We start from the raw sequence: 9,377 nt of genomic DNA, 5'->3' as shown, positions 1-9,377 counted from the left end.
CGGGCGGCAGAGGCTCGGGGCCCCGCTCCTCTCCCGACACCGGGACGCCTGGCTCCTCGGGGAACAGGTCATCCCCCAGGAAAAGATCATCCCCCAGGGCCAAGGCCCCCGGAAAAACAGTCTGGGAGGGAGGAGCGAGGATAACACCCTCCTCCCCTCCACCGCTCGACGACCCAGCAGAGGGTCCTCCGTCGTCGACCGCACCACGGCCCTCGTGGTTATTGAGGTCCTCCCCAGGGGCCGGAGGAGTCGAAGCAGCAGGAGGCCCTACTGTAGCCCCTGGGGGGTTTGGGTAAGTCAGGCCGCAGTGCGGGACAGTCGAGGGGCACCATTGGTTCATCCCCCGGAGAGGGGCAGCGCCACCAGCGCGCTGCAGGAAAGTCCCTCCCCTCCAAGGGCCAATGCCTCTTCCCCAGAGAGACCGGGGGGGATTTATTTTTTTTTTTTCTTTTTTTTTTCTTTTTTTTTTCTTTTTTTTTTTTTTTTTTTCTTTTTTTTCCACCTAACTGCGGTAGTGCTTATTTTATCCCCAGCACCCATGGTGTGTGTGTGCAGGTGTAAGACACTGTGAAAGACACAAAGTGCACGAATCTTTATTCAGTTTCCACCACCAGGAAGACAGGAAAACACCCGGGTGGCCAGTGACAAACACTGCCCTTCACATCAAAGGACAGTGCTGTGTGATCAAAACAGTGAAGGGGAGGGTAGGGACTAAATCAAAATAGAATTGGAGGGAGAAATGATGCACTCCACTCCCTGCGGCGCCCACCTCTCCCTGAACAACTCCAGGGTGTTGGTCGACGCCGCGTGCTCCTTCTCCAAGGACACCCGGGCTCTAACGTAACCGCGGAAGAGGGGCAGGCAGTCGGCCCTAACGACCCCCTCCACGGCCCGCTGCCTGGACCTGTTGATGGCCAGTTTGGCCAGGCCCAGGAGCAGACCCACGAGGAGGTCTTCAGACCTGCCCTCCTTCCTCCGTACCGGGTGCCCAAAGATCAGGAGCGTGGGACTGAAGTGCAGCCAAAAACAGAGGAGAAGGTTTTTCAGAAAATCAAAAAGGGAGTGCAAACGCCCACACCCAATATACACGTGGTCCACGGACTCCACAGCGCCACAGAACAAGCAGTTGGGCTGGGAGTCCGTGAACCACCGCAATCTGCGGTTGCAGGGGACTGCTGCGTGCAGCACCCTCCACCCCAGATCCCCGAGAGAAAGGGGGAGGACTCCCGCGTAGAGAGCCCTCCACTGGGGATCCCCACCGCCCGGTGGCAAATGGGCACGCCAAGGCGTGTCCGGACGGTGGATGAGGGAGAAGAGGTGGACGGTGTGCAGCAGCAGTCTGTACAGGGCTCTCCTGTTCACCTCCCTAAACGAAACAAAGTTAAAATTTCGGAGGCGGCTCAGGTTGTGGGGCACAGGCTCCCGCGGGAAGTACGGGACCTTGGGGCCAATGTGAAATTCCGTCCGGGCTGGGGTGAGCTCGGACGGGATCCCACCGCACACCTGAGCGTCCTCCAACTGGTGTACTACGTCGGGTCCGAGCACCGCCGTTTTGAGGCGTCGGATGGCGGTGGCCACGTACTGGACGTCTACCGCCGCCCTGCCTGCTATGTCCTGCGGCAGCGTCCAGCCCAGGCCCCCGGCACCCAGCACGTCCCCGACCCTGGTCACCCTCGCCGCCGCGGCCCTCTCCTCCGACAGCCACTCGAACCCGCGAGTACGGAGGTGCGGATTCCTGAGCAACGGCTCCCTGACGACAGCCGCTACTCCAGCCGGAGGGTAGGCGCGACGCGATTCGACCATGTTCCAGACAGTGATCAGGTCCTGGTAAAAGACAGGCAGCGTCTTGAGGGCGACCTGCAAACCGTCACGGTCGACGAACAGGAGCTGCGTGTCGTAGTTGAGGTTACGCACCTGGCGGAAAAAATACGTCGCCAGGGCGCACCATCTAGGAGGAGGCTCGACGTAAAGGTATCGCCGCAAGGTCTGAAGGCGGAACGTCGCGACCTGGGTGCGGGCGCACACCAGCGACTGACCGCCCTCCTCAATAGGGAGACTCAGAGCCTGCGCGGCGACCCAGTGCATCTTTTTGTCCCAGAAGAAATCGACCAACGTTCTCTGGATGCCAGCGACAAAGCCAAGAGGAGGGACCAAAGTGACCAGCCGGTACCACAGCATGGCGGCCACCAGCTGGTTTATGACCAGCACTCGACTCCTGTAAGATAGCACTCGGAGCAGTCCTGTCCAGCGGCCTAGGCGAGCCGAGACTTTGGCCTCCAGCTCCTGCCAGTTGGCCGGCCAGGATTCCTCAGCCGGGCCGAGGTAGACCCCCAGGTAGAGGAGATGGGTGGTACTCCAGCTGAACCCCCGTAACTCCTCCGGCAGAGAGTCCACCCGCCACGGGCCGACCAGTAGTCCGGAACATTTGGCCCAGTTGATCCTGGCGGAAGACGCCGCCGAGTACACGGCCTGGCACTCGCGCATCCTCCCCAGGTCAGCCGGGTCGGTGAAAGTGAGGAGCACGTCGTCGGCGTAGGCCGAGAGGACCACCCCCGTGCCCGCGCCGCGCAGAACCAGCCCCGACAACCTCCTCCGCAAGAGGCGCAGGAAAGGCTCCACGCACAGGGAATACAGCTGGCCGGACAGGGGGCAGCCTTGGCGCACTCCTCTCCCGAAGCGAAGGGGCGCCGTCAGGGACCCGTTAACTTTAACCAGACACTCTGCGGCGGCGTACAAAAGTCGGATCCGGGCGACGAACTGCGCCCCGAACCCGAATGCCCGCAGAGTCCCGAGCAGGTACTCGTGATCGACCCTGTCGAACGCCTTCTCCTGGTCGAGAGACAGGAAGGCGCTCGGCAGACCAGCCCGTCGACAGAAATGGATCAGGTCCCGGACCAGGTGGACGTTATCGTGTATCCTCCGGCCCGGGACCGTGTAGGACTGGTCCGGGTGGATCATGTGGGCCAGCACGGAGGCCAGGCGAGAAGACAACACCCTGGCGAAGATTTTGTAATCCGTGCCGAGGAGGGAGACCGGACGCCAGTTCTTTAAGGAACGAAGGTCCCCCTTCTTTGGCAGCAGGACGATGACCGCCCTGCGCCAAGAAAGGGGCAGCTGTCCGGCATTTAAACACTCCCCCAGGACCTGTGCGTAGTCGCTCCCCAGGACGTCCCAGAACGCCCTGAAGAACTCCACAGTCAGCCCGTCCAGCCCCGGGGTTTTGCCCCTCGAGAGCCGGTCGAGGGCGCCGGTCAGCTCCTCCAAAGTGACGGGAGCGTCGAGCCTTCCGGCGTCCTCCGGGCTGAGCTGCGGCAGGTCCTCCCACAGAACTCTGCGAGCATCCTCGCTGGATGGATCCAGTGAGAACAGAGCCGTGTAATAGTTTCGGACGTAGGCCCTGACGCCCTCCGGATCCGAGACGAGGGACCCGTCGTCGGCCAGCAGCACAAGGAGCTGCTGACGGGTGCCACGCCTTTTTTCCAGCGAGTAGAAGAAGGGGGAGCCGCGGTCCAGGTCCTGGAGGAGCTGGATCCGCGACCTCACATACGCGCCCCGAGCCCCGACGAGCTGCAGGTCCCGGAGCGCGGCCTTCTTCTCTTCGTACGCCCCGCGCAGGGCCGGGTCCGCGTCGGGCTGACTAAGGCGTGACTCCAGGTCGAGCAACTCCCTCTCCAACTCCCGGATCCTGGATTTCCGCCTCTTCGTCGACCCCCTCGCGTACTCCTGACAGAAGACGCGGACGTGAGCCTTGCCCACGTCCCACCATAGCCTCAGGGAGGGGAAGCTTCCCCGCTTCCTTCTCCAGCCGGCCCAGAAACGACGAAACGAGTCCCGGAACCGCTCGTCCTCCAGCAGCAGGTTGTTAAAGTGCCAGTACGTGGAGCCCAGCCTGGCGCCGAACGGAAGGAGTTCCGCCCACACCAGGTGGTGGTCCGTGCACGACACCTGCCGCATGGAGGCCTTCGGAAAACAGGAGGCGTACGCCCGCGAAACGTACAGGCGGTCGATTCTGGACGCTCCGACCCCAGGCCTCACGAAGGTGAAGGCGATGGAGTCGGGATGGAGATTCCGCCAGACGTCCACCAGGTCGAAGGACTTGACCAAGTCCCCCAACCTCTTCCCCGACGCGCAGCCAGTGCAGGCACCGCCGTGGTCCCTGCCCTCGAGGACGCAGTTAAAATCTCCCCCGAGGACGACGCACTGGTTCTCGTCGATGGAAGCGAGATGAGCGGACACTTCTTCGAAGAAGCTCGCTTGCCTCGGTCCGGCCAGGGGAGCGTAGACGTTCACCAAGTGAAGCACCGCGCCCCCCAGCCGAACCGTCAGGTGAAGCAAACGGCCTGGCACTGGCTCCCTGACCCCCAAGATCTCCGGCTGAAAATGCGGGGCCAACAGGATAGCCACCCCGCCAGATCTGCAGGTGAGGTGACTCATGTAGACCCCCCCTCGCCACTCCAGGAGCCCGGTGGCTTCGTCTCCCGGGGTAGTGTGGGTTTCTTGCAGGAAGCACACCGCATACCTCCCGTCCCAAAGGACCAAGAGGGTCTGGAATCTGCGCTGCGACTCCCTGCTGCCGTTGATGTTGAGGCTGGCTATAGTCGTCTCCATGTCGGAAGCTTTGTGCAACCACCACCGGTACAATTAACAAACCCGTGTATATATTTACAGGGAGGACGAGGGAGGGACACTGAAGTCCCTCGCCCTCACCAGGAGTGCCCCCAGGAAGTTCCTGACTCGCTTTCGCTCATTGACATCGAGCCCAGGCGCCTGGCGGGCAGCGTGGGCCGACCAGTAAACTTTTTCAAAAGAGCTCCAGCGGTCGAGCGCCAGTTGGGCTCTATCCCGGCGACCCCGAGTTTCCTCGACAAATTCCCGGAGTTCCTCGAGGGGGATGAGGGGGAGATCGGTGGGGGGCACCTGGGACTCAAAAAAGTCACTGCAGACAGAGTCCGCCTCGTCCCCGGTGTCCGCCACCGATCCCGAACCCTCCTCCAGGAGGTCGCCCTCGGTCACCGACCCCTCCCCCACCGAGAGGATGGGGGCTGGTCCGGGGCCGCCAACCGGCCTCAAACCCCCAGCGACCCCACCCCCAGGGTCACCGGCGGTACCTTCCTCGGCGCATCCCTTCCCGGAACGCCCCGAGTTCGGGTCGTCGGGCGGCAGAGGCTCGGGGCCCCGCTCCTCTCCCGACACCGGGACGCCTGGCTCCTCGGGGAACAGGTCATCCCCCAGGAAAAGATCATCCCCCAGGGCCAAGGCCCCCGGAAAAACAGTCTGGGAGGGAGGAGCGAGGATAACACCCTCCTCCCCTCCACCGCTCGACGACCCAGCAGAGGGTCCTCCGTCGTCGACCGCACCACGGCCCTCGTGGTTATTGAGGTCCTCCCCAGGGGCCGGAGGAGTCGAAGCAGCAGGAGGCCCTACTGTAGCCCCTGGGGGGTTTGGGTAAGTCAGGCCGCAGTGCGGGACAGTCGAGGGGCACCATTGGTTCATCCCCCGGAGAGGGGCAGCGCCACCAGCGCGCTGCAGGAAAGTCCCTCCCCTCCAAGGGCCAATGCCTCTTCCCCAGAGAGACCGGGGGGGATTTATTTCTTTTTTTTTTATTTTTTTTTTTTCTTTTTTTTATTACCCTACACTACCACCTAACTGCGGTAGTGCTTATTTTATCCCCAGCACCCATGGTGTGTGTGTGCAGGTGTAAGACACTGTGAAAGACACAAAGTGCACGAATCTTTATTCAGTTTCCACCACCAGGAAGACAGGAAAACACCCGGGTGGCCAGTGACAAACACTGCCCTTCACATCAAAGGACAGTGCTGTGTGATCAAAACAGTGAAGGGGAGGGTAGGGACTAAATCAAAATAGAATTGGAGGGAGAAATGATGCACTCCACTCCCTGCGGCGCCCACCTCTCCCTGAACAACTCCAGGGTGTTGGTCGACGCCGCGTGCTCCTTCTCCAAGGACACCCGGGCTCTAACGTAACCGCGGAAGAGGGGCAGGCAGTCGGCCCTAACGACCCCCTCCACGGCCCGCTGCCTGGACCTGTTGATGGCCAGTTTGGCCAGGCCCAGGAGCAGACCCACGAGGAGGTCTTCAGACCTGCCCTCCTTCCTCCGTACCGGGTGCCCAAAGATCAGGAGCGTGGGACTGAAGTGCAGCCAAAAACAGAGGAGAAGGTTTTTCAGAAAATCAAAAAGGGAGTGCAAACGCCCACACCCAATATACACGTGGTCCACGGACTCCACAGCGCCACAGAACAAGCAGTTGGGCTGGGAGTCCGTGAACCACCGCAATCTGCGGTTGCAGGGGACTGCTGCGTGCAGCACCCTCCACCCCAGATCCCCGAGAGAAAGGGGGAGGACTCCCGCGTAGAGAGCCCTCCACTGGGGATCCCCACCGCCCGGTGGCAAATGGGCACGCCAAGGCGTGTCCGGACGGTGGATGAGGGAGAAGAGGTGGACGGTGTGCAGCAGCAGTCTGTACAGGGCTCTCCTGTTCACCTCCCTAAACGAAACAAAGTTAAAATTTCGGAGGCGGCTCAGGTTGTGGGGCACAGGCTCCCGCGGGAAGTACGGGACCTTGGGGCCAATGTGAAATTCCGTCCGGGCTGGGGTGAGCTCGGACGGGATCCCACCGCACACCTGAGCGTCCTCCAACTGGTGTACTACGTCGGGTCCGAGCACCGCCGTTTTGAGGCGTCGGATGGCGGTGGCCACGTACTGGACGTCTACCGCCGCCCTGCCTGCTATGTCCTGCGGCAGCGTCCAGCCCAGGCCCCCGGCACCCAGCACGTCCCCGACCCTGGTCACCCTCGCCGCCGCGGCCCTCTCCTCCGACAGCCACTCGAACCCGCGAGTACGGAGGTGCGGATTCCTGAGCAACGGCTCCCTGACGACAGCCGCTACTCCAGCCGGAGGGTAGGCGCGACGCGATTCGACCATGTTCCAGACAGTGATCAGGTCCTGGTAAAAGACAGGCAGCGTCTTGAGGGCGACCTGCAAACCGTCACGGTCGACGAACAGGAGCTGCGTGTCGTAGTTGAGGTTACGCACCTGGCGGAAAAAATACGTCGCCAGGGCGCACCATCTAGGAGGAGGCTCGACGTAAAGGTATCGCCGCAAGGTCTGAAGGCGGAACGTCGCGACCTGGGTGCGGGCGCACACCAGCGACTGACCGCCCTCCTCAATAGGGAGACTCAGAGCCTGCGCGGCGACCCAGTGCATCTTTTTGTCCCAGAAGAAATCGACCAACGTTCTCTGGATGCCAGCGACAAAGCCAAGAGGAGGGACCAAAGTGACCAGCCGGTACCACAGCATGGCGGCCACCAGCTGGTTTATGACCAGCACTCGACTCCTGTAAGATAGCACTCGGAGCAGTCCTGTCCAGCGGCCTAGGCGAGCCGAGACTTTGGCCTCCAGCTCCTGCCAGTTGGCCGGCCAGGATTCCTCAGCCGGGCTGAGGTAGACCCCCAGGTAGAGGAGATGGGTGGTACTCCAGCTGAACCCCCGTAACTCCTCCGGCAGAGAGTCCACCCGCCACGGGCCGACCAGTAGTCCGGAACATTTGGCCCAGTTGATCCTGGCGGAAGACGCCGCCGAGTACACGGCCTGGCACTCGCGCATCCTCCCCAGGTCAGCCGGGTCGGTGAAAGTGAGGAGCACGTCGTCGGCGTAGGCCGAGAGGACCACCCCCGTGCCCGCGCCGCGCAGAACCAGCCCCGACAACCTCCTCCGCAAGAGGCGCAGGAAAGGCTCCACGCACAGGGAATACAGCTGGCCGGACAGGGGGCAGCCTTGACGCACTCCTCTCCCGAAGCGAAGGGGCGCCGTCAGGGACCCGTTAACTTTAACCAGACACTCTGCGGCGGCGTACAAAAGTCGGATCCGGGCGACGAACTGCGCCCCGAACCCGAATGCCCGCAGAGTCCCGAGCAGGTACTCGTGATCGACCCTGTCGAACGCCTTCTCCTGGTCGAGAGACAGGAAGGCGCTCGGCAGACCAGCCCGTCGACAGAAATGGATCAGGTCCCGGACCAGGTGGACGTTATCGTGTATCCTCCGGCCCGGGACCGTGTAGGACTGGTCCGGGTGGATCATGTGGGCCAGCACGGAGGCCAGGCGAGAAGACAACACCCTGGCGAAGATTTTGTAATCCGTGCCGAGGAGGGAGACCGGACGCCAGTTCTTTAAGGAACGAAGGTCCCCCTTCTTTGGCAGCAGGACGATGACCGCCCTGCGCCAAGAAAGGGGCAGCTGTCCGGCATTTAAACACTCCCCCAGGACCTGTGCGTAGTCGCTCCCCAGGACGTCCCAGAACGCCCTGAAGAACTCCACAGTCAGCCCGTCCAGCCCCGGGGTTTTGCCCCTCGAGAGCCGGTCGAGGGCGCCGGTCAGCTCCTCCAAAGTGACGGGAGCGTCGAGCCTTCCGGCGTCCTCCGGGCTGAGCTGCGGCAGGTCCTCCCACAGAACTCTGCGAGCATCCTCGCTGGATGGATCCAGTGAGAACAGAGCCGTGTAATAGTTTCGGACGTAGGCCCTGACGCCCTCCGGATCCGAGACGAGGGACCCGTCGTCGGCCAGCAGCACAAGGAGCTGCTGACGGGTGCCACGCCTTTTTTCCAGCGAGTAGAAGAAGGGGGAGCCGCGGTCCAGGTCCTGGAGGAGCTGGATCCGCGACCTCACATACGCGCCCCGAGCCCCGACGAGCTGCAGGTCCCGGAGCGCGGCCTTCTTCTCTTCGTACGCCCCGCGCAGGGCCGGGTCCGCGTCGGGCTGACTAAGGCGTGACTCCAGGTCGAGCAACTCCCTCTCCAACTCCCGGATCCTGGATTTCCGCCTCTTCGTCGACCCCCTCGCGTACTCCTGACAGAAGACGCGGACGTGAGCCTTGCCCACGTCCCACCATAGCCTCAGGGAGGGGAAGCTTCCCCGCTTCCTTCTCCAGCCGGCCCAGAAACGACGAAACGAGTCCCGGAACCGCTCGTCCTCCAGCAGCAGGTTGTTAAAGTGCCAGTACGTGGAGCCCAGCCTGGCGCCGAACGGAAGGAGTTCCGCCCACACCAGGTGGTGGTCCGTGCACGACACCTGCCGCATGGAGGCCTTCGGAAAACAGGAGGCGTACGCCCGCGAAACGTACAGGCGGTCGATTCTGGACGCTCCGACCCCAGGCCTCACGAAGGTGAAGGCGATGGAGTCGGGATGGAGATTCCGCCAGACGTCCACCAGGTCGAAGGACTTGACCAAGTCCCCCAACCTCTTCCCCGACGCGCAGCCAGTGCAGGCACCGCCGTGGTCCCTGCCCTCGAGGACGCAGTTAAAATCTCCCCCGAGGACGACGCACTGGTTCTCGTCGATGGAAGCGAGATGAGCGGACACT

Source organism: Chiloscyllium plagiosum, unplaced genomic scaffold (assembly GCF_037043375.1).
Source record: "Chiloscyllium plagiosum isolate Xiang-an unplaced genomic scaffold, Cpla_swu_hap1 HiC_scaffold_11, whole genome shotgun sequence".
Classification (NCBI taxonomy): Eukaryota; Metazoa; Chordata; class Chondrichthyes; order Orectolobiformes; family Hemiscylliidae; genus Chiloscyllium; species Chiloscyllium plagiosum.
This window is presented reverse-complemented; position numbering follows the sequence as displayed.